The 12746-nt window shown below is 37.7% G+C and overlaps 1 long non-coding RNA gene across 1 annotated transcript; it reads right to left on the bottom strand.

Moving 5' to 3' along the window:
• Window positions 1-1845: 1845 nt before the first annotated feature.
• LOC116557024 lies at window positions 1846-5721 on the bottom strand. Its single transcript, XR_004271324.1, has 3 exons — window positions 5155-5721; window positions 3248-3281; window positions 1846-2689 (listed from the first exon to the last, which is right to left on the bottom strand). It is a non-coding gene; the product is annotated as an uncharacterized LOC116557024 (long non-coding RNA).
• Window positions 5722-12746: the final 7025 nt, after the last annotated feature.

Genomic DNA, 12746 nt, shown 5'->3' with positions numbered 1-12746 from the left:
TCCAGAATGAATTGAAAATTACATGTTTAAGAAAAATAACAGACTCTTACTGGTTTTAATGCAGTTTGAGGGTATATATTTGATAATTTCTTTAGTTCAAGAAATGTGTTTTGGTTTTTACCCTCATCTGTGTTTTATTTATTTTTTGAGAATAAAAGCATGGTTGCTATAGAGGCATCAGAACACATATTTCAGATTTCAAAAGCAATGCCTGAAGTTGCAGTTACACAAAATAAATGAATTCTAGAGATCTTTTGCATAACATAGTGCTTATAGTTAACAATATGGTATTGTATACTTAAAAACCTAAGAGGGGACATCTCGCATTAAGTATTTATATCATAATAAAATAAAAATAAACAACATTTGGTAGGATTTTACTTATTATAAAAGAAACACAAACCTGTTGTGAAAAAAACTCGACTACTCCAGAGGCCACATCAGTTAAAAAAAAAAAAGTGATTTTTCCCCACCAGCGCTTCCCCTAGTATAACTTTCCAGGATTCAGATTAATTTAACATGGGCAAATTTATTTTTGATGTGTGGATTACTTGTTTTAGGTCTTAGGTTAAGTTTAGGAGGATGGAATTTAAGCATGCATTGATTTTCAGAGTAACAGAGATAGGAGGAAAAATATTTAAAGATATCCTCTTTCCATCCCTTAAGGAATTAAATGCTGAAGAAGGCTGCCTGCTAGGTTTGCCAGAGGGAAGACTTAACTAATTATTTCTCCTAAGAGTACAAATATTAATTTTCAAAAGGATAAGAAAAAGAACAAAGTGTGCTTAAATGTAAGTATCCTAAATCTAGGTTTTCCAAGTTCAGTACAGGGAAAAACTCAATTTTTAGTCTTTCACTTTCAGTGGAAAGTTACTCAACCAGCATAAATAAAATTAAGCTCCATTTTCATAACAGACCAATCTCTTTTAAAAATTTCAAAATCACGATAAAAGGATTCTTAATTGTCTGCTCAAAGACCACTTATTATTAGACATTTAATTCAAGATGATGCCAACAAAACAAAGATTCTCGGTAGTTTTATGGAGTTTATGGTTTGGTTTAACCTGTAAAAAAAAATCTGATATTTAAGAGGTTTTCTTATTCAGAATGAAAAAAAGGAAAGCTGGAATTAAGAGTGTTCTGCACATGTAAATTAGAAGTCTTACAAAAGTTTCAAAATAAGTTAATAGTTATGATACAAACTACTCAAAGGTTGGTAAAATCCTAGCGATGTCAGGTCCGTTAAAGTAGGAAGGAAAAGAAATTTTATTCCAAGGAATTTATTGAATGGGTACAAAATAAAACACCATTTTCCAACAAATGTAAATATTCACTGAAAGATTTAATCATTTTGTCCTAAACTACAGGTATTTGCTGTTTAGACATTGGAAGTTTTTGAATTAGATTTTAACGGCTGTTTAGGGTAGAGAACTAGCTCGTATTAACAAAGTCAATCAGGCTAGGTGTTTTCAGCTGTGGTTCTGCAGACCTGCGCTGGTTTGCTACAATATTTTCAATGGTCCACCGTGAAATCAGAACGCCATGATAAATGAAGATAATTTTTCATGAAGCCAAGTACATTAAATTTAAAGACCTGCACTTTAAACTTCTAACATTTGTACTATGGAAAGGATAATAGAGTAACATTAAAATTGATTTAAAACATTAAAAATTAATTTTTAATTTTAAAATTGATTTTAAAAAGGAAATTAAGAGTGATGTTAAAATTGATTTAAAAAATTAAAATGAAAACTGATCTCATTCAGCAAAAGACAAACTTGACAGTGTTTTCAGTTCTACCATACTTTTGAAAATTTACTTATTTTAAAAATCCTAAAGCCCATAGCCACTGCATTTCAGTGTTCAATTCTCTTCTTTCAAAAGCAGAGCTCTTATTCTAATATGTAAGGGATGAATCTTCCGATTTGAGCTTCCTCAGGTGGTAAGTACAGTTGGCACAGTACTTAGAAAATTCCTCATTTAACCCGAGGAAAGCTGCAAAAAGAACATGTGACATCATAAATCCAAAATCGTTATAAAACTGCATTTTGTGGAAAGGGTTTTTTTTTTCCTTCTAGTTTTTGAGAAACCCTGTGAAATCCACATGTATATCGGTGGGATTTATCTTTCAGAATTGGGAAGATATGTTTTGTCAGTCATAAATGAACTGTAATCCCCATAGATTCAAGTTTAATTCAAAAACACTCTCTCCAGAGCTGCTAAATTTGGCAACTCACATTCTCCCCTCCATATGCTATCCTTAGGGAATTTGACATACATTGTCCATAATAGTTTCTACTTAGGATGTCTGGAAAAGTAGATATTATGGTCACAGAAGGGCCATTAAAGGGAATTTGAAAACAGATCCATTAAGTTGAAGTATTCAATTCTAAGAGTCTTCAAGTTGGTTGGACTATGCTAATTGATATTCAAGGAATAGCTCCATCTGCCCGCGGTTTATACCATAGCTTCTAACTACTCATGCTTGTATCACTTACTAACCGGGTTTGGTCTTCTCCCAGGAGAGAGAATTAGCAGAACACGGTGTGCATAAAAAGTACAGCAGATAAATAATGAATTGTCCCTAAATGTGGACTTCATTTCCATTCCATCCTGTTGTTCATAGCCTTCACTATTTCAAATAGCCATCTTTTTTTCATTAATTACATCAGCTCTGCTTTTGTTATGTCTTGTTGGAAAAGAGAAAAGAAAGTTTCCATTATTTCTCTTCTAGACTGTGGAATGAAGCAGTTGGGGCATTTTGCAAACATTCAATCATATCTTGAAATCTCCGGTCAGTTTTTGAGTGGATTTAAAAAATACTTTTCTGTATTCTTATGCTAGCTTTCTCCAAAATTGTGTTTTTTTCTCTCTCTGCTCATCCTTTGTGGCCTTATCTGTTTTTCCCCACCTGGCTCTCATTTTCAAACCTAATAGTTCTCAAGAGAAACAAGTTTCCCAAAGGTTTCCCAACTTGGCTCTGTCTCAACAATACAATACTATTTTTGAGTTTCTTTTTTTAAACTCTAAAGTTGCTTTTCTTCTGTTTAAATGGCTTTTGGGAAATGGTCTCTCCTCTGCAGTGTATAGTAGCTGCTCTCTGTTGGACAGCATCTCCGAGGTCCTTGTCATGTGGCACTCAGCTAAAGGTTAACTTGTCATTTTAGCTACTGAGCTACCTTTCATGGGATGGTAGACACAGGAATAACATAGTCATAATATTTGCTTGAATATGGACAGTACGTACCCACTTGTTGTCTCATTTGAGCCTCACAAGGATCCTGCAAAGCAAAGAAGACTGTTATTATTTTTCTCATTTTGCAGATGAGGAAAATATGGCCCTAAGGAGCTCTGTGACTGGTCTAGCAAACTCTGTATACTAGTAAATGGTGGAACAGAAAGGGGAAGTCTGGTCTTCTGTCTTTGGTGTTTTCTCCCAGTGTTTTTCCTGGGACCTCTTTCTTTATCTTTATGATGAGAAAACAATACAAACTGCCTTACTGTTGAGGAAAGAGTGAAAGAATTTGGGTAGGCCGGGCGCAGTGGCTCACGCCTGTATCCCAGCACTTTGGGAGGCTGAGGTGGGTGGATCACAAGGTCAAGAGATTGAGACCATCCTGGCCAACATGGTGAAACCCCATCTCTACTAAAAATACAAAAATTAGCTGGGCGTGGTGGTGCGCATCTGTAGTCCCAGCTACTCAGGAGGCTGGGGCAGGAGAATTGCTTGAACCCAGGAGGCGGAGGTTGCAGTGAGCCAAGATTGTGCCACTGCGCTCCAGTCTGGCGCCTGGCAACAAAGCAAGACTCTATCTCAAAAAAAAAAAAAAAAAAAAAAAAGAAAAAGAATTTTGGTAAAACAGAATAATACATGACAAGAATCATGCATGGCACTTAGTGAATGCTCAACAAATGTCAATTATTATCCTTTATGTGTCACATAAATATAACAGATAAGTTGACAGAATGACATACAAATGTAGCTGCTTTCTGCTCACAAAAGGATATAACAATCTACAAGGGAGAGCTTTTAAGTAGCCACTGAGTAAACCCAAGGATTGTAATTTTGTTTGGTTTCAGTTGAATAGCAGCAACACCCTCTCCTCCTGTCTTTACCTTCCCTTTCCTGAAGGAAAAGTAATGTATAGATTCATTCTTCTGTACAATGAAATCAGCTAATCCAAACAACATGGTGCACAGTCAGGAGAAAAGACTCTGGATTCGTATCGTGTCTCACAATTTACAAGCTGTATGGCCACAATTTGGGCAAATTATTTAATCTCTCTGTGCCTCAGTTTTCGTAACTGTAAAATGTTGCTATTTGGGCCTATCAAATAGGTTAAGAGGAGTATAATAGGAATAAATATCAGTATAAATGAGTGTAATGGGAATGTTTAATTGGAATTCTTGACCATGGCACCAAGATATGATGGATATTGGATTTAACAAAACCTCAAAATGAAATTTACAAAGAAAATATTTGTGTTCATTGTCCTCATAAGGCCCATTCCCAGCTGTCTTTTACCCAGAGCAGGGATATAAAAGGACCAGAAAGGTGGGATTTGTGGAGGACTTGTCAAAAGACCTTCTTAGTTGACAGCTGGAGGGGTGTAGTGGTGCCGTCTCCCAGTGCTAAATCAGGTGAGAGAGGCGTGGTAAGATCACTAAGAATATAACAGGTGGGCCTGTGGACTGAGCCTCTGTCAGGACTGAACAAATGAAACAGCTGGTAACAACAGAGCAGAAAGCTGCTCCTGAGAAGCGACTGCACCTGTCTTATCCAATAGTAGGCTAAAGGTAACTCGATCTCGGGAGCTCGATGTGGAAACTGGTTGTGATGTCAATCTGGAGTTGTTTTTAAAGGGATTCCCCCCAAGTACATGGTCTGCCAGGGAAAGGGGACGGCAGATACAAGCAACTATACCAGTCAGGGCACGAATGCTGGGGAGGATGACAGAGGCCCACCAAATTTACCAGCCTGTCCTTGAAAAGGGAGTAGCAGTTGGAAGGTCTCGGAGAGAGTTCCCAGAAATTAAAAGAATCCCAGGAGAGAACATGTCAGCGTCAAATAACTGCTCCACTCCTTCACTATCTCCCTGGAGAATATGTCACCATCTTAAAAAAGTACCCACTGGGGAGAAATTTCCTCTGTACCTTATCTCCTTCCATGACTCTTCCTTCTTTTGCTTCTCTTTCCTGCTGCAAACAGCCTACCAAAGACAGGCTCCGGCCATTGGAAGTGAGGAGGCAGGAGTGTTTCCACTTTAAATCAGGCTCCAACTGTTGATTATAACACAATAATGGATGTTTTACATTATAAATTAGATGGTGTTTGTGATTTAAAGTGACTGCAGGATGACCAGCTAAGTGTAACTAGTGAAGTTATAAGCTGGACCAAGATTTCATTCAAACAGGGAAAAGAATTGCTCCACTGTGCTTTACTAAAGAGAAAAAGAGACAAAATGAGGCTAGTTTGTTAGAAATTTCTATAATGTGTGCTATCATATTAGATTTGTGGGCAACTCAGACCCCTCAAGTTATTTTCATAGAAAGTATCCACACAAGTCAGGTCTTTCTCATCCTGCACTGACTTGTACAGGATGGGATAACATTTTTAAATAACCATATTTTTTATCTCTATCTTCGCCTTTAGTACTTCTCTGTAGGGCTATTCCTTTCTCTTTGACTCACGGCTTCTGATTAAGATCATTTAGATAAAGAACCTTGAATATAGTATTTTCTCAAAGCTCTTAGTATTCTTTTATTTTAATCTGCAGGTCTATTTCCTTATCAAACAAATAAAAATTTGAATGCCAAAAATTAAGAAATTTTAAAATATGCAAAATTTCTCACCCAATATAGAATAATTAGACAGCTATCGAATTTATTCTTAATTACTTCAAATAGTAACTTACCACTTCTCTAAACGACTGGAAACCTACAGATGCCAGAAAGCTATTTCTTAAACTAAAACAAAATCCATATTCATATCATTTCTATCAATTTGTTCATCTTTTACTACCCAGGGGAATACATCTCATGCCTAACTAACATTCTGTGGTTTTCAGTGTTTACTGTCTTCTACATAATATTGGAAGACAGTTACATCTTCCTTATTTGGATACCAGGCCCAGGCGCAACCTAACAGCTGTCATAACATGTATATTAGGTTTGTAGTTAACTCAAACCTATCAAGTTATTTTTATAAGAAAAATCCCACGTCAAGTCTTCCTTATCCTGTACTTATACAGTTGGTTATTGAAACTAAAAGAAAAAAAAAAAGGCCCATTTTTGACTCTCTTTTGTTAGTTTTACTCTACTGTCAGGCTTTTACAAATATTTGGAATCTCCTTTCTGATTCAGAAAAACTGATTTTTATTTATGTATTTTTTTTATTTTAGAGACAGGGTCTTGCTCTGTCACCTAGGCTAGAGAGCAGTGGTATGACCTCAGCTCATTGAAACCTCAACCCTCTGGGCTCAAGGAATCCTCTCACCTCAGCCTCCTGAGTAACTGGGACTACAGGTACATGCTATCACACCTGGCTAGTTTAAAAATTTTTTTGTAGAGACATAGTCTCACTATGTTGCCCAGGATGGTCTTAAACTCCTGGGCTCAAACAGTCCTTTACCTTGACCCCCAAAAGTGCTGAGATTACAGGCATGGACCACTGCACCCAGCCTAATTTTTATAAAGTTATTTTTTTCTCTATCCCATCTTCTGCCTTTGACAGTTTGTAAGAATTCTTTTAATTCCTCTCTAAGCCACTGATAAAAGATTTGAACAGGAAAATTATTCTTCAATGAACATCCTTGGATATGTTGATCCTTGTGCATCCTGAGTGCAGCTCACCAAGGCATATACCCCAAAAAGGAATTACTATATACATTGTGAGCATTTTCATTTTTATTAGATATTGATAAATTGCACATTCTTTAGATATGTTAAATATAAGCATTATGGTTACAACCGACTTATATGAAGGAGTTGCTGTTCTAGAAATCACTGACTGTGCTGAATGTGCATAAAGTGGGCCATGGAATGCATGTGACAATGGCACATAGTGCCCAGTGCAGGAGGAGCAGACTTCAAGGCCCAGATTCCCATGGTGAACCAGTGGTGTCATCATCAGACTGGCTTGTGGCATGATGTTGGCTCTGGTCTGCCTTTGTTTCTTTTCACATTCTAAGCCTTGTATTTCTGTTATTAGGTCCTTCTATGAGCTAGCCCTTATTCTTTATTAATAAACTCAATTTCTGTTTAAATATGAGGGCAGAATTATTTTCTGTTACTTCCAGCTAAGAGAATATTCTAACTATTTTCCCATCACTACTTAACCTCTCATTTCCATTTTTTCTCCTGACAGTTTCAGGGCAAGACTAATACCTCTGTTAATACCCATATTCCTAGATGTTCAGGCACTCCTATGAGCTGAAGACTACTGTCCAAAATAAGATACACTCAGTTCCCTTTTCTCTGAAGGCCCCTGCAGTTTCTTCAGCTAGGAATTTAGCAATGCTGAAAAATGGTATTTCAAAGCTCTTCTGGGCTCTACATTCTTTCTTTTTTGTTTCTGACTTCTTGTTTCAGTTAGGTTTTGTTTTCATGTTTATTGCTTACATAAGCAAAAAACCAGAAATACAGAAATAAGATATCAATGGCAGTACTAAAACTAGCAAATTTAGCAGTGATCAATACTTGGAGGCGAAAAGACTGCACTGCAGCTCTTTTCCTGTTGGGAGTATACATTATTGGCACCAAAACTGACCATGAATACATCATGTGATAGTTCACAAAAATAAACTGATAAGAATGCATTGTATGTTTTTTGTACTGATGGCCTTAAGCTCCTTTCTGGCTCCTTTAGATTGCTTTGCTTATTTATACTACAATCCATTGATTCTAGATCTTATAATTTGCTTCTCAAAACATAATTTTTTTCTACTCACCAATTTTTATGGAAAGGAATATTATTATTTCTGCTATATGGGTGCATTTGAGGAATATTTTAAACAAATATTAAAAAGTGGTTGAATTGGGACTCTTTCATTAGGTTCCAATAACCTATACCTGAAAAGGCTAAACCTCAGCATTAACCTGCCAAATAAATAAAAGTATATAAGACGAGAGTCCTTGGTTTTTTTTTTTTTTTTTTTTTTTTTTTTTTTTACACACACCCCTGGATTATTTCAGCACACAGCTGTGATTGGGAATTAATGGCCTAGTAGGTTTGTAACACTGGTGGACTTGAGCGATACTGCCTTCCTGGCATCCCTTTCTCTCTCTCTCCTGGTGCAGACATTCTGATTTCCTTTTGGGAAGCCTCCCCTAACCATCCTCAGCCTGTTGTTCAAAAGAGGCTGACTAGAAGCTAGGGGTTGCAAGGGTAGGTAAGTAGCCCAGGCTTAGCCAGTCACTGCATACATTGCCTTTGCCATAGTAATTGGTTCAAGGATAAATTTCTGACCTAAGCTAGGCAACCCTTTTGTTAGAACTATGGAGAAAGAAGCATTCCTCCTCCTGAGATTTCACTACAATTATGCACTAGGATCCCATGTTAACCTGGCGGGAGCGGTGGCACACAGTGGAAGTAGGCCTAAGAATATGGTCAATTCAGAGCAAAGCAGAAACAAACAAGAGTCAATGAAAAGTGTATATGTGTGTGAGAAAGAAAGACTGTGAGAGTAAGATAGAGGGGGTAGAGGCTAATAATATTCTTTGAGCCCCTGGATCCATCTGTGCCTTTGCTAAATTAGGTTAACCCCAGGACTTTCCAGAGACATGATATTTACATGGACAGGAGGCAGGGAAATACTAAGTAGAAGAAGGCAGTCCCTGGTGAGGGCCATCCCCTCAAACCTGGGACCATGGCCCAAAGTGAGAAAATGCATTCCTGTTTTCCTGCTTGAATGTTACCTTATGGGCCTCCCTGTACCCCATCCTGTAAATAAAAACCCCAGGCTTCACTGGCAGAGCTTCAGTGTGGCAGAGCAGCAAGGGAGAAAAGAAGCAGGTGGACATCGGAGAGAAGCAGCTTGACTTCAAAGGGAGAGCTTGATGGTGGGACTTTGCAGAAGAGTTCGGCCAGGAACAGAGGACTCCAGGGGAAGACCACCTTCCCACTCGATCCCCTTTCCATGTCCCCATTCTGCTGAGAGCCACTTCCACTGCTCAATAAAATCCTCCACATTCACCACCCTTCAATTTGTTTGTACAACCTGATTCCTCCATGATACTAGACAAGAACTCAGGTACCAAGAGGATGTGTGCAAAAGGCTATAACCCTGACCCTCCACTGAGCTGTTAAACACTTAAGCCATATGTGGATGGCAAAGCTAAAAGAGCACACTGTTAACACACCCACTCTGGGGTTCCATGAGTCACAGGTATGCCCCAAGATGCTGCCACAAGGTTGCACAGAATTCTACTCCTGCTGGCACCCAGCAGCACTCATTCTGGCCTCTGCACTCACTCACATGCATGTTCCCCCTCCCGTGAGGGGTTGAGAGCTGCAGGTTGAGTAAATGAGCCAATGCTTTTGTAAGACCTGTGATGGGGACTAGGGAACTATCTTGTTTCAATGTGTCTTTATCTACTCTGGCTGCCATAACAAATCACCACAGACTGGATGGCTTAAACCATAGACACTTATTTCTCAATATAATGGAGGTTGGAAATTTCCTATCATGGTGCTGGGAAGGTGGGTTTCATTCTGAGGCATCTTTCTTGCCTTCTGGGAAGCTGCCATCTTACTGTGTGCTCACATGCCATCTTCTTTCTGCATGCTGAGACACAGAGAAAGAAAGCAGTGAGCCAAAGTACAAGCACTTAAGTGAGCCTTCTGGTGTCGGTTCTTACAAAAACACTAACCCAATCATATTGGGTCTTTACCCTTATGACCTCATTTAACCTTAATTACCTCTTTATAAGCCTTATCTACAAATACTGTGTCATTGCGGGTTAAAACTTCAACATAAAATTTGTAGAGGATATCATTTACTCCACAGCATGATAATTCCTTCCCCTCTTTTCTTCCTTTTAAGGCATTGCCCTGAATTTTCATCACTAAATGTGACAGAGGTCCAAATGCTATAGCCACAGCTGTTGACCTCAGCACTCAATTCATTCCATCTGTCCTCATGTGTCTGTTTGCCTTCTTAAGCAGACCAGTGCAGTGGGAGCAACAAGCTGTTAGTATGGAAAAGCCCATCTAGTGGTGTGGTTCAAAGCAAGGCCTCTGGAGTCTGGCTGCCTGGGTTTGAATTCCATCTCTGCCATTTACTTAACCTCCCTCTGTGGTAATGAACTCATCTGCAAAATGGTATGTACATAAGTCTCTACCTTGGGAATCATTATGAAGATCTGATGCATTAGTATTTATAAAGTACCTAGAATAATTGCTGGCACTGTGCTGTCAAAATTTTGTTCCACAGATCTGACTTAAATCTCTACTTGTGCATTTATTAGTATATGACTACATGTAAGCTAACTTTTCCAAGCTTCTTTTTTCTACTGAGTAAAAAAGAGGACAAATGATCATTTTGGGCAATAGTACATATAAATTTACTAGCACATGTCCTGCCATAGTAAACAGTCAATAAATGATGTGTGAACAAATGAACCAATTGCAATTAGAGAATGAAGTACTTCTTTTGGTCTAAAAATTACATTAAATTTAAGTATATTTAATTTTGGATGGTTAGTAGATTTATTAGATTTATCTAACTATCTAACAATCTTTCTTTCTTTCTTTTGACTCTTGCTCTGTCGTCCAGGCTGGGGTGTAGTGGCACGATCTCAGCTCATGGAAACCTCCGCCTCCCTGGTTCAAGCGATTCTCCTGCCTCAGCTTCCCAAGTAGCTGAACTACAGGCGAGTGCCACCATGCCCAGCTAATTTTCTTGGTGTGTATGTATTTTTGGTAGAGACAGGGTTTCACCATGTTAACCAGGATGGCCTTGACCACCTGACCTCGTGATCTGCCTGCCTCGGCCACCCAAAGTACTGGGATTACAGTCATGAGCCACCATGCCTGGCTGATTGATCTATTTTCCTTAATTTAGAAAGCACACATCACCTAATGCTTATATGTAATTACATAGAAATGACAATTGTGCTCAAATGAGACAGAGTGATTTAGTTGAGCATTTGATAATCATGCTGTCCACAACTCTTATGAAATCTGTTACCAAAAAAATATGAGGACAAAGTGGAAGTCTAACATGAGCTGTGTAATTTGCAATTATTTAGATGGATTACTTTTCTGAGAAACTTTCTGTAATGGAACAAATCATAGGCTATGAAAATTATACTCTGTGTATTGAAAATAAAGGCCAAAAGAGCAGAATGGATTGCCTCTTTCTGAGTTATGTAGTCAAAGCAAGGCTTATTCAAAGTCAGGACTCTACTTGACTTTAGATGAGCTTTATATAAATGTTAACTCCCCTTGAAAAGCTGATGATTTAAGTTAGCAAAAAAATATGATGATGATGTTATTTTGCAAGTGAATTCACATTATAAATAAGTTAAATCTTTCTACTTTGCCTGGGTTTGTAAGTCTTAGAAGCTCAATTTTCTTTCTTATCAGGGAAATGGATTTTTGTACCAAACAGACTACAAAGGTTGAGTTTTTGGTCCCAATTGCACTTAAAATTTTTCCACTTAAAAATAATTACTATAAAACTGAATAAAGATGTGTTTAAAGAAAAAGTTAAATGCTTTTTATCCATGTATTTCCTTTTTTAATGAAAATGAAATTGTATTGCCAACATTACTCTGGATTTTGCTTTTTTGTTGTTGTTATAAGTATGTGATGGACTTCCTTCCCTCAGGGCAGTACATGTAGCTAAACACATTCTTTTACATACAGACATCATAATTTAAGAAAGTATGCATCAGAATTTACTTACCAGGAAAACGTTCTTTTCAGATTTTACTTTTTGTCACTACAAACAATGCCAATAAACATGCACATATTCCTACACTGATGAAAACATGAAATAGGATTTCTCTAATATACAGTGATTTTAGGGTAAGTTCAAGGTGCTACCACATTCCTTAAACATAGTAGAGGAAAATAATGACCTTTGTCTACAAGAAATTTTGATAATAAAAAATTTAAAAATGTGAAGAGTAAATTTAAGTATTTGAAGTCAAAAGTGATCATATTCATATTGCAATGTGGTACTTGTTATAACCAACATTTATAAATCATTTCTAGATCTATGAAGAGAGCCATGAAGTCTCCACACTCATTTGAAGGCCTTGGGTAGCTTCTTAAAGTGTGGTTACGAGAGCTACACTGCTAGGGATTACACACATATTCGCAGTAGAGATTCCATTGCCCCACCACCCAGAGATTTTTATTCAACGGGTTTGAAGTGGGGCCCAGGTAGCTTCACTGTTTAACAAAAAATTCCCAGGTGAAACTTCTGGCTGAAACCTTCCACCTGTTTTTTATGGCCCAGAGCTAAGAATGGTTTTTACATTTTTTAAAAGTTGAGAAAAAAATCAAAAGAAGAATAATATTTAATGACATGTGAAAATTATATGCAATTCAAATTTCAGTGTCTAGAAATAAAATTTTATTGGAACACAGCCACACCTATTCATTCCATATAGCCTACGGCTGCCTTTGCATTGCACCAGCAGAACTGAGTAGTTGCCACGGAGACAACATGGCCACAAAGCCAAAATATTTACAAGCTGGCCCTTTATAGAAAAAGCTTGCCAATTCCTGAACTAGA

Source organism: Sapajus apella, unplaced genomic scaffold (assembly GCF_009761245.1).
Source record: "Sapajus apella isolate SASKATOON/1434 unplaced genomic scaffold, GSC_monkey_1.0 scaffold2, whole genome shotgun sequence".
NCBI classification, from domain to species: domain Eukaryota; kingdom Metazoa; phylum Chordata; class Mammalia; order Primates; family Cebidae; genus Sapajus; species Sapajus apella.
The sequence above is the reverse complement of the archived record's forward strand: the minus strand, read 5'-3'. Positions and strand labels throughout refer to the sequence as shown.